At 34.6% G+C, this 22355-nt stretch overlaps 1 long non-coding RNA gene across 1 annotated transcript; it reads left to right on the forward strand.

The window, feature by feature from the left end:
- The first annotated feature begins 21402 nt into the window (after positions 1–21402).
- Positions 21403–21893, forward strand: LOC115633109. The gene is made up of 2 exons (XR_003996321.1): positions 21403–21488; positions 21637–21893. It is a non-coding gene; the product is annotated as an uncharacterized LOC115633109 (long non-coding RNA).
- The last annotated feature ends 462 nt before the right edge of the window (positions 21894–22355 follow it).

Here is a 22355-nt window from a genome sequence, read left to right on the forward strand (position 1 = left end):
CACTGTGGAAATAATTTAGCTGACAAGAGTCAGTCGGTCCACAGCAGTTGGTCAGTCGTCTCAGCCCATGGTCAGTCAAGTGGCAGTCAGACAGAGTCGCCAGTCGTCTTAAGGAAATGCATTAAGAGACACGACGACGATGACGATGACGATGAGGTTGACGATGACGATGACGACCGTATAGTAGTATCTACAAGTTTGTAATTTTACAGTTAGACCCGACTTTGACTGCAACAGTGGCAATAGCAATGGCGGTGGCAGTGTGGCGGTGGCAGCAACGGCTGCTCTGCCTAGTGAGCACATTAAAAAGCTACACCAGCGGCACTTAGTTCAAATGTTTTTGGCTACCAGCTACCAGCCGCGCATAGCAATGGGTGGCAAATGAGGCTATATAGTCGCATTGACTAATAGACAGTTAAGCAGAAAACCTTGTAAACTTTGCTAAAATAGTGCGCAAGGCATTGCCTTGCTGCACTCTTATAAGTTAATAGAATTTTCTGTTCCAGCAGAAATAAACACCAAATCATTTCTAACGGCAGGAAGTTGTTGCTTCTAATGTGCCACAATAACTGTGCTAATTTATTTCCAAAATTGCATTCCATTTATTGAACTATTATTTCTTAAGCTAGAATATTTGAAAAGAAATGGCTACAAAAAATGAAGGTTTAATGGGGAAGATGAAAGTAATGGCTTAATAGAATGGAATAAAGCAAAGGATAACTTGAAGGCCCTGGCTTTTGAGTAAGTTACGAAAATGTCATTACATTTCTGAGTATACTATACACTCTATATATAGCTAAAACAAATCTGAATTAGTTATCGGTTTCATTTGAAAATAAGAAATAAGCTGTAGAAATAGCTAAACATTTGCATACTTTTAAACAAATACTAGGTCTGGAAAAAATACAAACAAATAAAACAAAAATGCAGCTGATGTGTATAATAAATAAATAAAGTTTTTTTTTTTTAAAAAAAAAAAAAAGGTTTCCAATTGCAGTACCAAGCTATAGCAAAAAGGGCAGATAACCATTGTTGAGTGCCACAAGTCGTTAAGTAATGAGAGGCTGAGAAGTCAATATTTTTGATGTATTCCATGCTATTAGTTCAACAGTTCACTGGTATTACATATATAAGAAAGGATCTGATTACATCAACTAGCATTTTGGCATTTCAATCTACACCGTGCAGGATTATTACTCGAAGTGTGTTGCCTTACGATCGGATATCAATTTTCGTTACTAATCTACTAGGTGACCAGCAGACAGTTGCCCGTATTATTTCTCCATTAATACTAGGGAGTGCGACCAAAAGGCAGAACAAATTTCAAACTACTAGTAAAAGCAATTCTCAACATCTTCTACCAACAACAGAAAGATATATCTTTACAAAAACTATCTTTTAAAAAAAAAAACAATAAAAATAAATTCCAGCTATGCTTTCAATTTTAAAGACTATTCAAACAATTAATTATTAATAGAATAATGATCACAATGGAAAATTATACATTTCCTGCTATATTTATATTATTATTTATTATTTCTGTATTTTTTTTCTCTTAAATGAGGATTTCCTTTCATTTCTTTAAAGCTTTAATTCCATATCTTTATAAAAATCTCTACATCTTCTACCAACAACAGAAAGATATATATTTACAAAAACTATCTTTTAAAAAAAACAATAATAAATAAATTCCAGCTATGTTTAGAGTTCGCTTTCAATTTTAAAGACTATTCAAACAATTAATTATTAATAGAATAATGATCACAATGGAAAATTATGCATTTCCTGGTATATTTATATTATTATTTATTATTTATGTATTTTTTTTTCTCTTAAATGAGGATTTCCTTTCATTTCTTTAAAGCTTAAATTCTATTTCTTTATAAAAATACTATTGAAGAAAAGTACTTTGAAGCATTTCGCACACGTTGGCAGCCCCACTTATTATTTAGCCCACAGGGAAATTGGCAGCAATTCAGTCAATTGGCTTGAATGAAAATTTAATCAATTACCTTCTCTAAATTGAATGTTTTCGTAAAATTGTATATATAGGCCTGATTGAGAACAATTTAATAAAAATAAAATCAAAGATAAAAAAACATAAATATTCTTTATCGCAAGATCTTTCAAATTTCCACAATAGGAAAAGTGATCTGAGAAAATTTTGTTTACAATTCTACTGATACTAGATGTCGAAAGCACACTTATTCATGATGAAGCATGATGGCTCTTCCTTTACTTTCTTTGGGCAAAACGAAAGCTTTGGGCAACTGGGTCATATTGTAACCCCAAAACACGAAGTGGCAATCATTTTACTTTTGATTATAACTAAAATGGGATGGAAATGTGGAAATGTGCTGTGAAAATTATTTACAGCTACAAAAGACAAGTTAGTCGCTAGATAAAAGCGACCTAGAAAGCTCCCCATTGGCAACAGTAACAGCAACAGCAGCATCTGCTATGTCGAGCTTCTTTCTATTTCATTTGGCAAGGGACAAGAAGGCAGCAAAGCTGACACACACAGAACGAACCAAATTGCCAAGTGAAAGAAACCTTTTGGCCACAAACCGAGACGAAGCGTGTCAATGCAGCATTCGTGCCTCAATTGGTGATGCAGCTGCTGCAGCATGTTGCCTGTTGCCAATTGACTGTTGCCTGTTGCCGCTCCTGCCCAGCATATAATTTCATTTGGCAAAACGGACTGATAGACAGACAGACAGACAGACAGATGGGCAGTCACTCATTCAGTCAGTCAGGCAGGCAGGCAGGCAGGCAGTCAGTTACTCAGCTAAGATTACTTTGCATGCCAAATGTTGGGCACAGAACCTTAAAAAAAAAACAAAAAAAACAACTACAAAAATAACGTAAAGGTAACACAATTTGTCGTCCAAGCCAGTCAGCCAGTTGGCCAAACCAAACTAAGCCAAAACCAAAGCGAACCAAGTTCAAAGTCGTGCCAAAGTAAAATTTTTCGTTATTAGCAACGCTGGCGAGAACAGTGCACATGGCCGTTTGGCCGCCATCTCTTCTGCTAAAGAAGGTCATGGACGGATTTTAGGTTGCAGCTTTTACCAGCGCCTTCATCTGCCTTCCCATCCCCATCTCCATCCCCAACCTCTCTCTCCCTCTCTCTGACTGTCTGCTTGGCCTTCTGCCAGCACTTGGCCAATTGGCAAAAAGATTTATTATTGAAATGCATAAAAATATGGTCATGTCTATGGCTCGCCATTTGCTTATGTTACACATCGGCATATATATGTATATATACAAGTATATATATTGTTTATTCTTACTAGCAGCTGAAGGAGCAGGCAAAAGGTAAATCAGTGTACTGCATACTTTCTAGCTCTCCGGTTTAGGCCAAAGTGCATATAAATAATTCAGTTATGGCCAAATTTGTGTAGAAGTTAGAATTTATGGAAATTGCTCATAAGAATATTATAAGTATGTAATGATTGCAGTGCTTGCAAATTTCTAGAAAGCCCATCCAAAATGTCAATATCTTAATCAACAAAGCGTGACTTTTTATAGCCTGTACCCAAAGGGTGAAAGGCTATACTAGTTTTGTGCGCATGTATGTAACACACAGAAGGAGGCGTGGCAGACCCCACAAAGTATATATATTCTTGATCAGGATGAGAAGCCGAGTCGATATAGCCTTGTCCGTCCGTCCGTCTGTCCGTCTGTCCGTCTGTCTGTCCGTCTGTCCGTATGAACGCAAGGATCTCAGAAAGTATAAGAGCTAGAATAACCAAACTTGGTTTCCATATTCTCCTAAGACCGAGAAAGTACGAGTTTGAGTTTTTTTTCGATGCACCCCCCCACTCCCCCGCAATTCGTGTTTTTTCTTATAACTTCCGTAATTCTCGGAATTTTGAAATCAATTTTGGTAGGTACATCCAGTTAGTACTATTGTGTCCGTGTGCCAAATTTCATCATGATAGGTCAATTCTGAAGAAAGTTATAGCCATAAGTAAAATCGCTGCTCATGCGCTGCCTGCAGCTCTGTCGGCAGCGCTGCCCGCAGCTGTTGTTGTTGTTGCTGCTTTGGTTCAACTTTGTGCTGCATACATACACGCATATAAACACGCATAGGTACGTGATGTAAATGTATGCTGTTAAAACTAAACATAAACATATATTCTAATTTAATTTAATTAATTAATTCATTAATTTTTTTTAATAATTTAATTTTTTTTTTAAATTTTTTTTTTTTAATTTTTCTTTTTTTGTAGAGAGTACAGGCTATTTTACTGTCGGGCTTGCTCGACTGTAGCGTTCTATCTTGTTTTCATATTATTTGTGTCTAGTGTGTCAAGAATCTTTATTGTATTTGCAAATCAGCTACGAAATTAGCTCTAATGTTATAGATGGCTAATTTTTCCGATATAAGGAAAACACTGCCAACTAACAAATGCAGAAAAATTAAGCTGGTAGCATTTTATAAATACAAATTATTTGTCGACATAATGTACAAGTCTTTAACATCAAAATAAAGTTTCAGGAATAAATCTATTTAGATACAGGCTCGGTTATACACAAATCATAAACCAACACTATCTAGACCAAAGTAACTCAGATAATCTACGCAATCAATAGTCCTATATAAAATATATTTAAACATTGTCAATCAACATAATTTTCTATAATGCGTGGCAATAACTTTTCTGACGATATTCCGCTTTTGCTGTTATCGAACTCATCCAAGATAAGAGAAGCCAATCTTTTCTATTTAATATACACACATAAATGCATATTTGTATTAAGGTAATATCAAAATAAGTTGCAAAATATTATAGTTTTATAGTTCATAGTTGTACATTATTATGAGAATAATAATCATTAGAATCGAGTGGAATAGGGACAAATCGATGGATTTCAGAACGCAACTAATCAGAAAATGTATACTAGCCTTGCTGTTTGTTTCAATAATATTCTTTTTAAAAGCCTTGTACAATTAACTTCTATTATAAGATTGTTTGGAGGAAAATATTTATAATTTGGAGAAACTGTATTTAGTATGATTTTAGTCAATAATTTAAATGCTAAGTGAACTAGAATTGTATCGTTAGTTCAACAACGAATTGTTAGCTATTGAAAAATAAATAATTGCCAATATTTAAAAGCTATACTCATGAAAGTAATTGTTATTATTTCGTTTTGTTTTTCATTTTGTTTTAATTTAAAAATATTATTTGAGCTTTGTTAAGCATTTAGATTGTGCACAAAAAAACCAAACATACTCTTTTTCATTTCCTGCAGATTTTCCAAAATTATCAGTTAAATAATAAATGAAATTAAAGATTTGAACATTTTCAATTGGAAATTGCGATAAAACAAAATAATAGCCAAAGCTTTTTTAAAATAGTAGTCGAAAAATATATGATTGTTTACTTTAATCATGCGTAGATTATAATTCTTAAAAACTTGATCAAATTGATTAATTTTCGAGTTTACAATTTTCTATAACATTCGTCAAATATTAAAATGTTGAACTGAATTTGTTTATAGTTATTATTGATGAGCCATACCTATAACATTTCTTTGTTTCACAATATTGTGAAGAATTTTGAATTAAAGAACTAAGAACTTTTGCGGAAAAAACTTTACATAAATTGCGATTACTATGAACTTTATAACTACTTTCTTGTAATAAATGGAAAATAATATTATCTTTTCGCCTTTTAATGAAACCAATCTGGTTTGTAATCTCTTGATTTATTCAAAATTTATAAACCACCAATATCTGTTATATTCTTCTTCTCTCATGTCCTCAATAATCTGGATATTTATGAGTACCTAGATTACCTAATCTATTTAAAGTTATATTTTGTGGCAGACACATTGCATTAGAAAATGTATGATTATACTTTTTTAGGATCTTTAGCACTGGTTTCACAAAATTAATTACTTAAGCCCTCAGCACTCACGGCAAGACATTTTAATCTGTGTATTTTTCTGACTTCAATGTGATAATAGAGGCAAGGAAAAAATAGATAACTAAGCATAAAAAGAGAGCAGATTGGTACATGATTTCTTTTCATTTGTTGTGTAATTGCATTTTGTCAACTGTTTGAAAAGAAAAATTGTTGCTCAGCCACAACCTCCCACAAGGAGTGGCCACACCTTGCTTTAAACCGCAAAATTTAGCAACCTATACTCGTAGATATGTACTACATAGATATGTACTACATAGATATGTATACATAGATAGTAGGTAGTATATGCCTTTCATTTATTTGAATATTTGTGCAACGAAACCGCAAGCTTTAAATGTGCCTGGGTCAGCTAAAATAGCTTGGCCAACGCTGCGTATGAGTAATGTCAACAAATGTGCCACTTTTACGCGGCGACTCAATGACTAATTTGTCTGTGCAAATTGTGTTGTGAGTGCGTGTGTGTGTTAAAAGCCTTAATAGCTTGCGGTCTGTCAATTACACAGTTTAAATATTTAAATATTTAGCTACATTTCTGGGATTTCCAATTTTTATCTCTATAAGGTACAAAGCAATTGTTTTTTGTTTTATTTATTTTTTTTTTTTTAGATACCTTGCTTGGCTATTAGAGCAGCACGTCGTTGAAGGCGATACATTTTTCGTTGTTGATGTTTTATTTACCGAACTCGTTGAAACACACGCAAATATAACTACACACTTTTCGCATATAACTAAGTTGTACAACTTGTTGTGGTTGTTGTTGTTGTTGTTAATCGTAGTAGAACAGATGTTTGTTCATTGTGATGCAAAGTGTGGGCCAAAAACAGTACTCATCGCATCGCAATCGCACAATTCAAACAACAATTGAGGCACAAAAAATACGAATACTAGACGCGGAGCACTTCTGCAACAATTACATTAACGTGGCGCGTGATCTAAAGAACCTGGGCAGCACCAAAAAAATACAGGCAAGACAAATAGCAAGCTTGAAGTATCTTTTGTTGTTCTCGTTTTAGAGATCGCAGCAGCAGGCAGACGGACGATCGTACCGCTTGAGATGACGTGCAAAATTCAACTGAATGCTGAAATTGAACTTCCTGCTGTGTCGGTGCAAAAAAGAGCCGTGTAGGAGTTTTTGGCTTGTCCAGAACCAAGACACGACGGCCAGCACCGACAAACTGCAACTTGTTTGGCCACAGTGCGAGAGATCGCGGCAGAGAACAACACATAGAGAAGCAGAGAGAGATAGAGAGAGAACAAAAAACAACAAAAAAAATAAAGAAGTACTTGCCAATCTTTAACGAGGCTTAAGGTAAACAAAGTTCCTAAAACAACAGCAACAAAAAAGTTCACAATGCGCAAGAACTTGTTTCCATTGTCCATAGTTGGACAGCACATTACAATGGCCAGAAAAGTTAAGAGAGCGCCGTGCACTGTTTAACGCTAAGAGCAGGCAGTTAAGAGAGTGGCCAAGTGCTGGTTGCGTGCTGCAAATCCAACTTGTTGGCTACCGCGATCGAACTTGGAAGCTGCAATGCTTGACACTGAACTTCAATGGAGCTTTAAAATTTGTTTCGCCGGAGTCGAGCTTCTCACAACTTGTGAGTTGTAGAGTGCGGACGAACGAGCTTGATGCCACATGTATGAAGTGCTGTTGTTGTGGTCTTCACACCCCCCATGTTTACGAGTACTAGCCGATTTTTTATGTCAATAAGAGTATAAATCGTGATCTATTTATAAAGTAGTTCTGAACGTAACTTTGAAAATTAGCATCTTGGCAAATCTGCAGGAGGTGTTAAAAATGTTTCGCATTTCAAATGATACTTTATTGTTGCATCTAAGAGGTATTTAGGATTTCTTAGTTTCTGGCTATAGCTTCAACGATCTCATACTACATATACCTCCTTAAGGTTTGGAAAATACAATATCATAAATAATAAAGATTTTAAATTTCATCCGATTATTAAATAATAGACATTGATTTGATATTCTAGGTACTAGGAAGGTCTTTATTCTATTTTAGCAAACTGATTTGCCAAATTGACGACTGGAAAGTTATTTCCAATCTAGATTGCCTGGGTACGTGGAAGAATTTAGAGAAAAAGAAAGCTATGTCAAGCAGGTGTAAACGTTTCTGTGTTATCGGTTAACGACCTTATCGTACTACTTTTAAAGCAAACTTAGTTTTTAGGAATATGTTCGCACTGTCCAGACAATCATGTAGGATTGAATAATTTGAATTTCTGAAAACAGCGTAATGTATTGTAGAAAACATTATGGTTTGAAAATATCGAAACCCAAATGCTGCTTTGTCGTGACTCTCAAATTAAAAGCTTTGGCTATTAATTATGCTTCTGATCTGACTTTTGATTCTACAAAATCACACCCACACCCATATTTTTGAAACAACTAGATGAGATTAATATGCTTTATTAAAACATGTTTTTACAGTCCACTATTGCCCACAAGCTCATTAAACATCTTATTAATTTTTATAAAGTATTTTGTTTGAGAACTTACTTTTACTTCCGCAAGCTTAAATATAAAACAAAATACACATTTCAAAACAAGAAACAGTAAGAGTTTAAGATTGATTGAGATATTAAGATTGATTTTCAAGATACACTTAAAATAAAAATTGATATCGGCTTGAAAACTTATTTATTACCAACTGCATCAAATATTGAAACATAAATTGTGTTTTTTTTCCAACAATCGGTATTATTTAATCGGTCAAATATCCTTTCTTATTAAAATAACTTTTTTTTATTTTAACCCTTTTTACTATTCTATTAATTATTTCAACTTCATATTGCCTCTTTTTTTCAGCATCTTGAGATTTACGGTTTTACATGAAAGATTATATTTTTTAATGTCTTATCATTAGTCTATTGATCCGCTGTTATTAGTCATTACTGCCCAATCAGTTAAAACCAGTGTTATCAGTTATTACTGCCCAACCAGTTAACAATGAGGCAGACGACAGAACTTATTAGGTAAAAGTTTCTAAAATTGCTAAAAAAAAAGTTCCCAAAACTGAACCTATACTTACTATTTGGGGAACGCCTCAGCTCAATCATGATGCGATCACACAAGAATACTACGATCGAGATGAGTTAAGAATTAAGATTGTATAATCCGAGTGGATTTAATGGATACAAGTGGATACGCTTTATAAATGAACAATATAATCGGGAACAGCTACTGGTCCACAGTGATGAGAAAATTTAAACAATTCTGTGCCTGAATTTTACAATCTGTTAAAATTTAAACTAAAACGGTGCAAAAAAAAATCAAGTTCTTACATGACAGACAAAAGAACATAACATTTTTATGAGTACCCGTTAAATTTACGATATTGTTTTAATGCCTCCATATATTTGGATGTTCTAGCCAAATCGGTAGTGTATTTCAGTTAATGGAGAAGAGAGAGCGCTTTAGGCTACAAACTTAAGAAGCAGCCAAACGAAGTTCTAGTCAATCGCTGGGGGAAGGAAAAGTACTGGCCATAAAATAGGGAAACCCATTTCATTGCTGCTGACTTATTAATTACACAGCTTTAACTCAACTAACTGCAATAGAAACTGCATTTTTATATTCTGCATTCTCTTCTGCTGCTTCGACTTTAGATCGAATCAGCAAATCGCATTAGAAACATTAAAAGACCCTATCATTTGCAAACCACAAGTACCAGCCCCATTTTCCCCTATTCCGCCCTCTGGCCAGTTGTCAAGTCTGGATTTGTTGTGTGTATTTGTTATCATAAAGTTTTGATCATAAAACAATCATCAAACTGCTGCATAAACAAAATGCTTAGAGGCTGCGACATATCGAGAGATCGCTGCAAAGATCCTCCAACTACTGTTTAAGTGTCATGCCACCAAGTTTTTAACGATTGCCTATCCAATTCCAGCCAATTATAGTGCGACCGTAAAAATTAACACATAAAATGTTTTGCATAATAGGCTAGGGAGGGGGGGAAAGGGGAGGGATAAAGCGATCGAAAATCAATAATCGGCCCATCAAGAGGGCAGCTGCAGTGCTGGGGCGTGCCTTCGGGCGCATTGATAAAACGCATTTGGTGTAAACAGGCTTGTTTAATTCCGATGGCCGATGGCTAACAGCTGTAGCCGTACATAAAAAAAAAAAAATAAAATTGGCCCTTGGTTGGGGTTATCGTGAATATCATGAACATCGTGCCATAAGGCCATAAAGCGTATGCATTTTGTGTATGGATTTTGATAGCCGTTGAAATTGGCCATAAAACTGATAGCGTTGCTTGCCTCTTAGTGGCCCTTAGCGGGTAATGAGCTCGAAAATGAGCAACAAAGTTGGCCAATTGGCTTGACAACTCGGTCGCGGCTCAAACAAAACTGCCAGACAATAAAGCGTGAGAATACACATATATTTATGGCCTTTGTTTTGTGAGTGTGTGTGTGTGTGTGTCTCTCTACAATCCAGCGATCTTTATCTCGTGCTGTAAATCTTCTCCGCTGTGAAGAAGTAGAAGAAGAGGAAAATACGAGTGTAAGAAAGACATCGAAACTGTTTGGCATGTAAATTTGTTTTTTTTTTTTTTTTTTTTGGCTCAACTGGCTACCAGAAATATTTTGTCAGTTGCTTTTCAAAACTGATCAGCGGGTATTCTTCATCTGTTCTTCCCATCTTTTTCTTTTTATTTGGTATTAAAATAAATTACCTAGCCCGCCTGTGTGTGTGTGTGTGTAAACTTTGACCTAATTGTGGTGCGTGTTGCATGTTCAGATAGGGATATAGATAGCTATACAAGTAGCCATATATGCAGAGTCAGTGTCAGTCTGCGAATTGCTGTGAAATTAACAACTTAATGCCGAGCAGGTGTGCGTGCGTGTGTGTCTCTCTGTGGAGGTGGAGGTGGAGGTGGGGCATGAGATTGACTTGATTTTGGTTTCGATTTGCTTTTATTTGTCGTTGTTGTTTGTTCTTCTGTGCAGGTATGAGAGTATGAGACTTTGTTTCGACTTGGCTTTGATGGGTCAGCAGTGGTTTCTCTCAAGTTTATTGAACTTGATTAGCCAGCATGACCGGCATTGCTTGTAAACAGATGCTTATCGCTTATGTTGGGGAAGGGGGCAGCCAATTGGCCACCTATTGACGCCCTACATTTTGCCATAATATTGGAATTTCTAGAGAATGCTGTTGAAATGCCAACATACTCGTATAATTGCACAAAAAAGGAACTTTCTTTTTTCATTTAATTTAAAATAAAACAGTGTCAATAATTACCTAAAAATTTATACAAACTGCAAAATAAACAAAAAATATTCAAATAAAAATATGATGCTTTGTTTTTAACTTTACATTTAAAATTTATAGAATTTAAGTAGTAGAGTTAGTTAGAAATTAAAGCATTCTTCAGCAAATAATATAAAATAATAAATAAATATTTTAAGCCAACTTCTAGAAAATATATCATTTTTTTTTATATTTTATGTCAAAAGTTATAAAAAAGCCTTTAAAGCCAGCCTTTAAGTAGGACAATTCTAATCAAATGTTGGGGGAACACTATTTGGAGGGAACACTATTTGCCTGTTCGGTCAGGGGCGTCAATAAATCTGCCAAATAAATACAACACTTAACAAAGAAAGAAAGCTCACAGTAATTTAATAGAATGTTTTCAAAACAATAAAAAAAATAATAAAAATGTGCAAAAAAAGAACCGTCTTTTCTGGTTAAAGATTTCAGAGATAGCTGAAGGAACAGACTTTTATCAAGGGAAGTCACAGTTCGATTGAGAGCAGGTGAAAATGTTTATTATAAGTTAAGCATAAAACCCGAAAAGGAAAGGATGGAAATACCTTCCACATATTAAAATTCTATGATTTGATTAAATTTGCCTCAATGGCATTAATCGAAGCTGGTAAACGGTTTTTCTCTATGCTGGTAACACCATTTTTCACATTTTTGTGATATTGGAACAGATTATAATAATTAGTGCTGGCCACACCTGCATTTTGATTACGACACGAAAAATTAGTGCGGCGATTTTTTGTGATGAATGCAATGATATTTGTTTTTCCACTGGCATTATGACAGCGGAATCATGAAAAATGTTGCCTAAGTATTTTGGGGATTCTACTCTATCGAAAAAGCAAATAGTTGTAAGGATTATGAAGACGTCCATTCACCTCTATAAACGATAGTAGCATCGCAAAAGATGAAGGAAGTTGTGCTCGATCTCTGGATGGAGATAGCTGAATCGACTCAACATATTTTGGTTTTTGTTATTTACTGGATTCTTTAGTTGCTCTATTTTTCGACTTTTCTGATATTTTATACGAACTGAAATACATGTAACGTCTCTCTCTCTCATTTTAACTAATTAGTGCTCATTAATATTATTATTAATTAAAATATAAAGAGTTAGTTGTATCACACATATTGCTTTAATTTTGTCATCGATGATGGAAACGTCGCATGTCTTCAAGTGTGTGGTTGAATTAGTTTGAAAGACCTGTTTTTTAAGCCCATATCCAAAGCTCTCTATAAATGTGTAGCCCCAGTCTAGTTCTTTGTTATATAACAACACAGCCCCACGGCACATGCCCCGAACAGATACGATATGTAGCGTGCAACATTCGAGTATTTGCCTTGTGCCAAAAGCTACTCAGCCAACTACTCAAGTGAAGTGCCCCAACACTCAAAATTTACACAAAAAACAAAACAAAACTAAACAGACCCAAAATTCAAATGTACCACACGACTTGGGCATAACAAAAGATTGCCAAAGCCCCTCACGTCTTTGTGGTACCGTCTGCCAAAACAAAACTTTTGCTGCTCCAGCCATGGCCCACGATTTTGCGAACAGACTGACAGACAGAAAGACACACACACACACCCACAGGCAGCAACAACTACAAATCTACTTATTTTCGCATACAAAAATCATTAAATGCGATCATTGAACCGCAGCAAGTCAGAACGTAATAGATATACGTATACTCGTATATACCGTCTCCAGGGAGACTCCGACGCCAACTCCGACGCCGACTCCGACTCTGACCGATCGATCGATCCTCCTCAAGTGGTGGTTAAGAAACAAAAGTCACGCACTGTTTGCAGTCCCGGGGTCGGCCGGGCAAGAGCATCGCATCAGAGTTTATAAATAAAGTATTATGTACACACAGATTAGCGCCGAAATCAATAGAAATAATAATAATAATAGCAATAAAAAAGCAGAAATCAACTACAAATTAATCAATAAGTGCTGCATAAATTTGTCACAGAAATGAAAATAAATTGTTGGGAAGGCGCTTCAAAAAAGATTGCTCGCCGCTTAACCATTAATATCAATTTATGTGCCGAAATTGTAGTCAAAATAAAAATATTTCAATTGGCATTTAATTGTGATGGCACGCACAGTGGGACAAAAGGGGAGGATGCTACTTTATTATTAAAGAAAAGAAAAACCCAACAAGTAGCAAGAAAAATGCATATAAAAAGTTATATTATAAGTGCAAGTTTTCTTAACCTTCTTTTCGATTAATATCAAATACTAATGGACATTAATTAAATAAGTGTTGTCATTATAAATCGTATAGGAATTATGGGTTGAATTGAAGATCTCGTGGGACTGCATTCCCTTGTGAAAAAGTCATCATCTTCATCATCTTATATGCACATTATTTATAATCATTCATAAATACAGAGAAAAGTTGTTTTTGTAATAAAAAGAAAAACAAATAATATAAAATCTAAAACTTATCCCAACAACAAATAATTTCATACAGAAGAAAAAAGTCGAGCAGCGAATATGCTTAAAAAACCAAGAACACAATAAATTTTTGATATGGATATGGAAATATTGGAAGCGATTGAATAAAATATTTGAAGGTGAATCAAAGAGAATTAACTTCAATCTATGTTATTGTCAGCAAAGGTTATATTTAATTCGTGTACTCTTAAATGAAGAGTTTTATGGGAACTTTCTGTTGAGCTTGATTTAATTAAAAAGCAGGTGTGGCAGTTCAACTAAAAGTGTTTGTTTGTCCGTCTGTCTGTATGAACGTATACAAATCTGTAAGTATACTTGGTAGAGTCATCAAATTCAAGACTCTGCTAAGCAAGATCAATTTAAAGTTTCCTAAAATAAATGAAAATAAATCAAATCTAATCCGTAAATAATCAGCCAACATATAAGAGAAGTCCTAGATGATCTCTTTTTCTATTTGAAGGCAAAGAGTATATTTGGTTCGCCCCCAAACGAAGGCATTTCATCTTAGAACTCTAGGATCGTGCTGTATTTTGAATAAGCTGTGAGATTGATGGCGGGTGTTGCTGAGTTGTCCAAGAACATCAAAATAGATGACCAAGTAACGCTATTAGTATGATCTTGCAGATCTTGCAGCGAGAATTTGTTTAGTTAGAAAAGCTCCATAATTGTACATATTATTAACGGAAAGTCTTTATTTACAGACTTTACTTAAAATTGCTTTTAAAATGTTATATTTGAAATTCTTTTTAAAGTTTTTTGATTGGAATCTCTAGATGAAGCCTCTACATTAAACAAAAATTGTTTTGATTTTGAAATTTACATTCAATTTATATTTCTTCGAAAAAAGCGAGTTATATTTAAGGTTCTACTTGTGTTTGTATTTCAAATCTTGCACACGATGTGTTTTATCCATTTACTATGGTAAAACTTAAAAGTATTGGGAAAAAAATTCCTAAGATTCGAATTTCTTTACGGAATCTAACGACATCATGTCCAACTTTAAAAGAATATCTAACTTGTCCTTTAATTGTGAATAAACGTAGATTGGAATTGAAATCATTTACAATATTTCAATGCTTTATATCCCATCGTATTGTGACGACAACAAGTGTTGCTGAGAATTTAGTATTCGGAATTAATGCCAATCGATACAATTTCGAACTGTCGATTTGTTTTCGCAGCATCTTTTGTGGCATGCAGCAATCGTAGCAGCCACAATGACTTCAACTTTGATTAAAGCTTAAGCATTTTGACCTTCAGCATTCATTGAGATTTTTAATTTATTATTATTAAATTCGACGAGTTCTACTCATTGGCGCCTTTTGGCAGCCAGAGCGGCACTTCAATTGTCGAGCACTCAGCCGCCACAAACATACGAGTACGCGCAGCACTCTGATAGGCCGAGTTCAACAGTTTAATTATGTCGATAAATATGTTTGGATTTACGAGCAATAAAGCTGCTGTTGCAGTTCAGTTGCCCCTCCAACTAACTAGAGGGCATTGCCGGAGTTTAGGTTCGACGTCTACAAATTGCCAAAGTCGCATCTGTTGTTCTCTTATCAGCTTATGTTTTGGCACAGTCATTACGACCATTTCATTATGGCCAATGATCGTGTCCAAATGAAATCTATTTTGTCGCTCACAAATGTTCAACAAAACTTTGCCAGCTCCACTACATACATAAATGTGTGTACGTGTTTTTTTTTTTTCGTTTTTGTCGCTACAAATTTCTTTCTCTGCTTAATTTGGCGGCAATAAAGCGCACTAATGCGATTACATTAGAGACAGAAACGGAGACGGAGGCCCGCACATGGTTGGGGGCGAGGGACAACATGAGGGGAAGTGAAGCACATATGGCAAACGGACATGGACGACTGGACTGACTCGACTCATATTATGACAAAGAGCCGCTTAAAACGCCACAGAGAATACAGAAATACTCGTACTTTGCTGTGCTGTGCTGTGCTGGCCAACAAACAACTAATAATAAAAGTGAAATAAAAAATAGAAAAATATGGCCGAGACCTGGCCACGACCATCTCAAAAAGTCAATGAACGTTGCGTAATTTCAATTAAGTTTTTTTTTTCATGAGAATGAGAATGAAATTGCATTTCAAATCCCATTTTTTCTATACTCACTATAATCTTACATTTCGCGCCAAAGCGAGGCCGGAGATGTTGAAGAAATTTGATAAGCCGAGAACTTACCGCAACAAATGCAAAATGTGAGTAATGGCTGACCGGTAACGACAATATGCTGAGCTTACCTGCAAAGAAAGTAAATGGGAAAATAATTAGAAATTATGTAATGCAGAAGTGTTTTGTTAAAAAATGATTAATTTGTTATATAAATCAATGGTGGGCTTCGTGACGCGAAAAGACACTGGGAAATGTTTAAGTGGAAGTTGAAAAAGTTCTTAAACTGTTGTTAAATGCATTTAATTATTATTGCAAAAAAAATTATCATTTGATAGCACTCGTAACTTTTTTAAATAATATTTTCAACTGCTAAGAGCCCAAAACTATTAAAAAGAATGCCTTTAAATCTGCATATTTTAAGACGATTCCTGATTGGAATAAATTGCAAGAATAATAAAAACTAATTGCTTTTAAAAGCTTCCAACTTCGCTAAAAACTAGATACTTAATGAAAAATATATTTAAAAGCCAATAGACCACAAATAAATAAATACAGAACTATTGTTATTTGTTTATTTAAATCAATTATTGTGTAGTGTTTCTCTTTAAGAATCATTTCTGTTGACGGCAGGTGGCAAGAATATTGCTTAATTTATCATTTTTTTTTACCAGAATTGGCAGTCCCTAAGAACAAAACAAGCCCTGAGTGTCGCAGGAAACCAGTGTTGCCAACTTTTCAGAAGAGCAGTAAGCTTTTTTGGCAGGAAGGAGAGTGAAATCCAACTGTTGGAAAATCCAAAAAAGGCGGTAAAAAGATAATTAGGTTCTTAAACCAGCCACGATTCCCGAAATAATAAATAATAGTTTTTTGGTCGAATTTTGGTCGTTCAAGCCGGATTTAATACAATTTACGCAATAGCTCCAAGCCAATGTTTGATTAATACCGTATTATATATAACAACAAATAGAATACTTTTTATATATCAAGAAAGTTGTTAAAATCGCGTCTGACCCATGACCGACTATTTAATATAAATAGCTACTTAAGAATTGGGTAGATACTTAATTCAAAAACAAAGACCGAACAAATAAACACTATATATTATGAAGTTTGTAGAGTAATAAATAATCAGTATATTAAAATGCAGTCCTGAAGTAACTAATTCGAACAACTTGAATGTGATTATAAGCATAAGACCATCTGTTGTGCTTGAAGAGTATTCTTACTTCTTAGTTCAACCAGTGCTCATTGGTGTGGGCTTTTAATCTGCCGCTTTATTGCTTAGTATTTCCAGCTATTTGAAGCGAATCTTATTTAATTTCTTTACTTAAAAAGGGTGGTAGGTCGGCGTTGTTAGTTACCTCTTTTAAAACTCCTGCTCAATAAAGTTTTCTTAAGCAATTTGCTTAAATTTTCCCTGCATTAATATTGAAAATGCAAGTTATTGTTATGGAAGGCGACACAGATAAGCAGCAGTCTTCTAGAGAAAAGTTCAGAAGTTTTGTTCAATTCTTATTCCACAAAAATTAATTCTGCGAGATTTTTACTGACTTTTCTATCGCATTTTATAAAGGTACAATATTTCATTCAAAAATTGGTCGAATATCCTAATGCCTATCCAATTGTATGTTTTAATTAGTTGCTTGTCTGGCCTTTCATTTGCTTTTCTGTGCATTTAAAAATCAATACTCAAAAATTTTACCAGCTTTGTATAAGCTTAGTGAGACGAAAATCCGCAACGCAGCTATATTTTCAACCACTTAGGCTAGATGTACTGCAAAAGGCTGCAGAGGACAGAAACACAGCCTTCGAACAAGTCATTTGCATTTCTAAAAACACAAGCAAAATAAAGAGTGTGTGTGTGTGTCTAGACTGTGTTTCAATATTGAAATCCTTTTGTACATTGTATTGCCACTAAAATACACACAAACACAAAGGAGTACACCTAGGCTCCCCCATAAATCTCTTATTCAGTCATATATGTACGTATATAGTAGTATGCTCTGAACAATCCTCACATGAAAATTGCATTCAACAATTTGCGATGTGGGGCGCAAAATTTGCACGGCGCTGAGTCAACAATTTGTGCGCATGGCGCTGATAACAAAAGGTAAAATGCTACAAATGTATACACCCATTCATACATATGTACATATACTTGTATATAGAGACAACTTGTTACATATATACAAATGCATAAACAAATATACATGCGGCTTCACAATGTACATACATACTTGTACATATGTATGTACATATAATGTTGGTTTGCTTGAATGTATATCGTATCGTATGTATAGAAAGGCTACGATGCTTTTTGCCGGCTTTTTAGCTTTTGTTGCTACAAAAATATTTGCCAATGCTTTTGTTAAATGCTGCATGTGTGTTGCTTTGTGGGTGCGAGGGTCGCTCCAAAAGTACCTGCGATGTGACTGCGACTCTTAAGCTTGATAATTCTTTTAAATACGTTTCTTTAACACAACTATAAGAATATTTGTGAAACATTAGTTAATACAAAAAATAATGGGCTTAATTATTTAATTAAATAATAGTTAAATGTGATGATAAAAATAACTATCCCTCTTAGTCTGAAACTTATATCAGTCTGTTTAAGCCAAATTATATTGAAGTTAGTTAGCCTAGTAACTCTGGTTACTGATTGGCTTTAGCTTCGGGCGCCATTCTGGAAACTTTGCAGCTTCAAAACTTAAGACAGATTGAAAAAAAGTGCAATTGATTGGAAAAATTATATTTGAATTATTGGTTCCACACACAAATTTGAGCATTTGTTTTTGGGGCTCCAGATTAATTGCTAAGGTCTGCTCCATAGCTCGTAAGAAAGATTTTGGTCAGACCATTTGAGATGGACAATAATTTAAATTTTTAAAAATTTCGAGGAGACGTTCGATACTTTTTAATATCCATTTAGACTGGCACTTTTTCTAGCTGTCTTTTAAAAGAATTCAAATCTTTATTAGAAGTAGAAAGCAATTATATTCTGGACACATTGACACTTGCTTCCGTTAAAGAAACGCGTTTTTGAAATTATATATTTTTATTAATTTCCGTATAAACGTATAGCTGATTGTCGACATTTTATTCTGGAGAAAATTGTGATAGAAAATTGATAAAGATGATAGATTTTTTACAATCAGACTACTCTGTCAAAAATGCCAAGACTTAAATTTTGTGGAATTTCAAAGACTTAACGATCAAGTGGAAGTAAATCTTCGTATTCTTTAGGAAATTGTAGGAGAGGAGAGAAGTATGTAGAGAGATAATTTTTCTTGACAATAAATTATGTTCCTATAATGCTGTGTTTTTAATATTTAATACATGTTTTTTGAGAATAGTTAACATTTGATGTTGGTATATTTCTAATATTAAATGTCTGTCGCCTTATTCGTTCTATAATTTCTTGCTCTTCGTCTAATTCCCACAGTGTTATCAGTTCAATAGGAACTTGGCCTCAAAAGAAAAAGAGTTTAACGCCCAGCATGAGAAATATGGATGGCACTATCGAAACATCGATGGACTCTTCTATCGATAGTTATCATGCTCTAAGACAGTATCTTTTCAAAGTATCCTCTGCAATGGCTCCCTACTCGCGGTACTGTTTGATCAGCTCTCGCATTTGTGTTCGTGCCTCTCTGACAGCCAAGTGTTCCTTCCAATTGTTGCTGTTGCTGTTGTTGTTGCTATTATATTGTATTGTGCACTTTGGCGTAGGCTACCAACAAATACCGCCACTGTAGCCGTCGCTCGTTCGCTTATTATGAATTATGGCCACGTTGACAGTTTTGTCCCGAACGAGGGCGTGGAAAATCAGACAGATGCGCGCAATCTGTCGTTGTTCTTGGTATTTACCCATATGATTGTTGTTGTTGTTATTGTAAATAAAACATTTCTTATTAATAACGACGTTATAAAACTGTCGTGCCGAACACTTGGCCAGCTCTACAGCTGCGGGCGGTCTCGGTCTCCATTCCCAGGAGTTATGCAGAAATCCTAAATCGCAAATATTTGGCAACAAGAAAAAATATGTCTAACTTTTTCCACTAAATTAAGCAATTAATTGTACATTTATTTAAGCCGACAACTACAACTACTATATTTATTAAATGTGCATATTCTTGTTGTTGTTGTTGTTGTAATTTTTGATGTTTCTTCTACAACATATGGGCATAGATTATAACAAATCGAAAAGTTATGCGCCGCGCTGTCAGAGTCTGTTATATTTGGTGGGCCATCAAATAAAGCAACAAGCTAACAAATCTTGCTTTTGGCCAACTCCCGCACCGCTCTGCACAACAACAACAACAACAACAGCGACTACAACAACCTCAACAGAAATTGAAAAACTGAAACTTAAAGTCAATTCGCCGGCATGTGACTTAATTGATTGTGACGCATGGCATAAGACGATGTCGGCATTTGAACAACAAGCCAAAGCGGTTTATGCGTGAGCAAAAAATCGAAGTTAAAAAAAACTGAACAAAATGAAAAGCGAAAGTCAAATCATTTGCCTGCCAAATACGCAGTTGAATGAGTAGTTAGTTATTGAGAGCATGATGAGTTGGCCAAAAATAACAACCATTATGAGAGGAACTGTATTTTAACTTTTAAAACTTTATGATTTAATATTGTGGATGGATTTACCAAATTGCTTCAGGAACTGTTTAGATTAAGTAAAAGTAAAATCTAATATCGTCCGTACACCGATATAATATATTAATATTTTTAAAATACATTTCCATTGCTCCTCCATTCCTAATCAACAATTTTATCCATTTCTGTATGCAGACTCATTGAACTCTTAATTTTTTTTTTCTTTTTAAATATTGATCTTGTAAGAACCTATTTTTAGAATATTTATGTCCACATTTTTTAGATTTAATATTATTTGATTTTCATATTTAATTTATTGTTTATTTTTTAATATTATTTCTGTTTTTATTTTTTACTGTAGCTAATTTTTAAAATGTTTATGTTGTTAACATTACGTTTCTAATTTAAAGAATTTATGTATGTTTAATTTTAATATTTTATTATACCCTGCCCTAAACCCAAAGGGTAAAGGGGTATGCATGTTTAGTGAGAACGTATGACACACATAGTAGGAAGCGTGACAGACCCCACAAAGTATATATATTATTGATCAGGATGACAAGACAAGACGAAATAGCTGTCCGTCCGTCTGTCTGTCTGAGCGCAACGATCTCAGTAAGTACAATAGCTAGGATAACCAAACTTGGCATTCAGAGAGAAAAGATGGCCATGTTTGTCTGTGTGTCTGCCAATCTGTGCGTTTCTCCGTACGTCTCATCTAGATCCCAGAGATGCATTATAAGTCATACAATAGAATCGGAAGTTTTTTTTTTGGATACAGGGTATATCAGTGTCGAGCTTGTTCGACGCAAACATGCTCTCTTGCTCTTTAAATGGATTTGTTTGTGTGGCGAATTTGTTTCGTTTCATTTACATGGTTTTTGTCAGTATTTAATCTGTTACATTGGCCATTTGGGGCTCATAGCAAAATGGAGCTAATACTGCAGCAACGAACCTCCCATTTGAGGTCTTTAATTTGTCTCATCATCATAGTTTCAAAAATTGGCCTCCTCCAAACCAGAAATACTTGCCACTGGATTAGCAATGCAGCGGTAAGTACTATACATATACATATATAGTATTAACAAAACCTTTCTCCTGCCTGCTTCGAAAATATCGCGATTCATTTGTTTGACAAGAACTCCTGTGACTTATTATAAACTATCCTGATTCAACATATATTGGAATTTTTTCGAACAGGAGACCTGGGATACAGCTTTGGGTATATGTCTCAAGAATCAGCTCTGCTTAGCCGATTTTGATACAAAGGACCACTTCTATATTCTTGAAGCGCTTTTAATGAACGTGCAACCAAAAGAGGAAGATGAATTTTGGTTCGGCCTTAACCGACTACAAGGACCAGGGCTCCACTACATATCTAATTTTGAGTCCATAAGGTACGTGCCAAAATTTTCTCAAATCGCCGTCATCGAAAACAAGAAGTGTGGCTTTTTAAAGAAAAAAAAAAATCCTTCTGTTCATATTGACTTCGGCGACTGTCAGGAGAAACGTCGATTTATTTGCATGGAGAGTTTAATGTGTAAAAATGTTACTTTATTTAGTACTTTTACTACGGGATATAATATAATGCCAGCATGCGAGAAGAAAGCATTACAGAGATACATAAATTGAATTGTATAGATTATGGAATTTCAAGTGCAATAATAATTATATTAAAAACACAACCAAAAATAGTATGTTTTTCCGATTATTATTATATCACAGAATATAGAAGATTAAAAACCAAAATATGTTAAAATTAACTTTTAAATAATATTAATCTATTTCTATTTGTGTGGTTCAACACTCTCTAACTAAGGGTGATCTTTGTACCGAGCGTACATATATAGTGCACCGCTTTTGGTGAAATATCTTGAAATATAATGAGATCAGTATATTTTTCTTATCCATACGCAGAG

The sequence above is a fragment of the Scaptodrosophila lebanonensis genome, unplaced genomic scaffold, assembly GCF_003285725.1.
Source record: "Scaptodrosophila lebanonensis strain 11010-0011.00,11010-0021.00 unplaced genomic scaffold, SlebRS2 tig00001415-arrow-pilon, whole genome shotgun sequence".
In the NCBI taxonomy this organism is placed as follows: domain Eukaryota; kingdom Metazoa; phylum Arthropoda; class Insecta; order Diptera; family Drosophilidae; genus Scaptodrosophila; species Scaptodrosophila lebanonensis.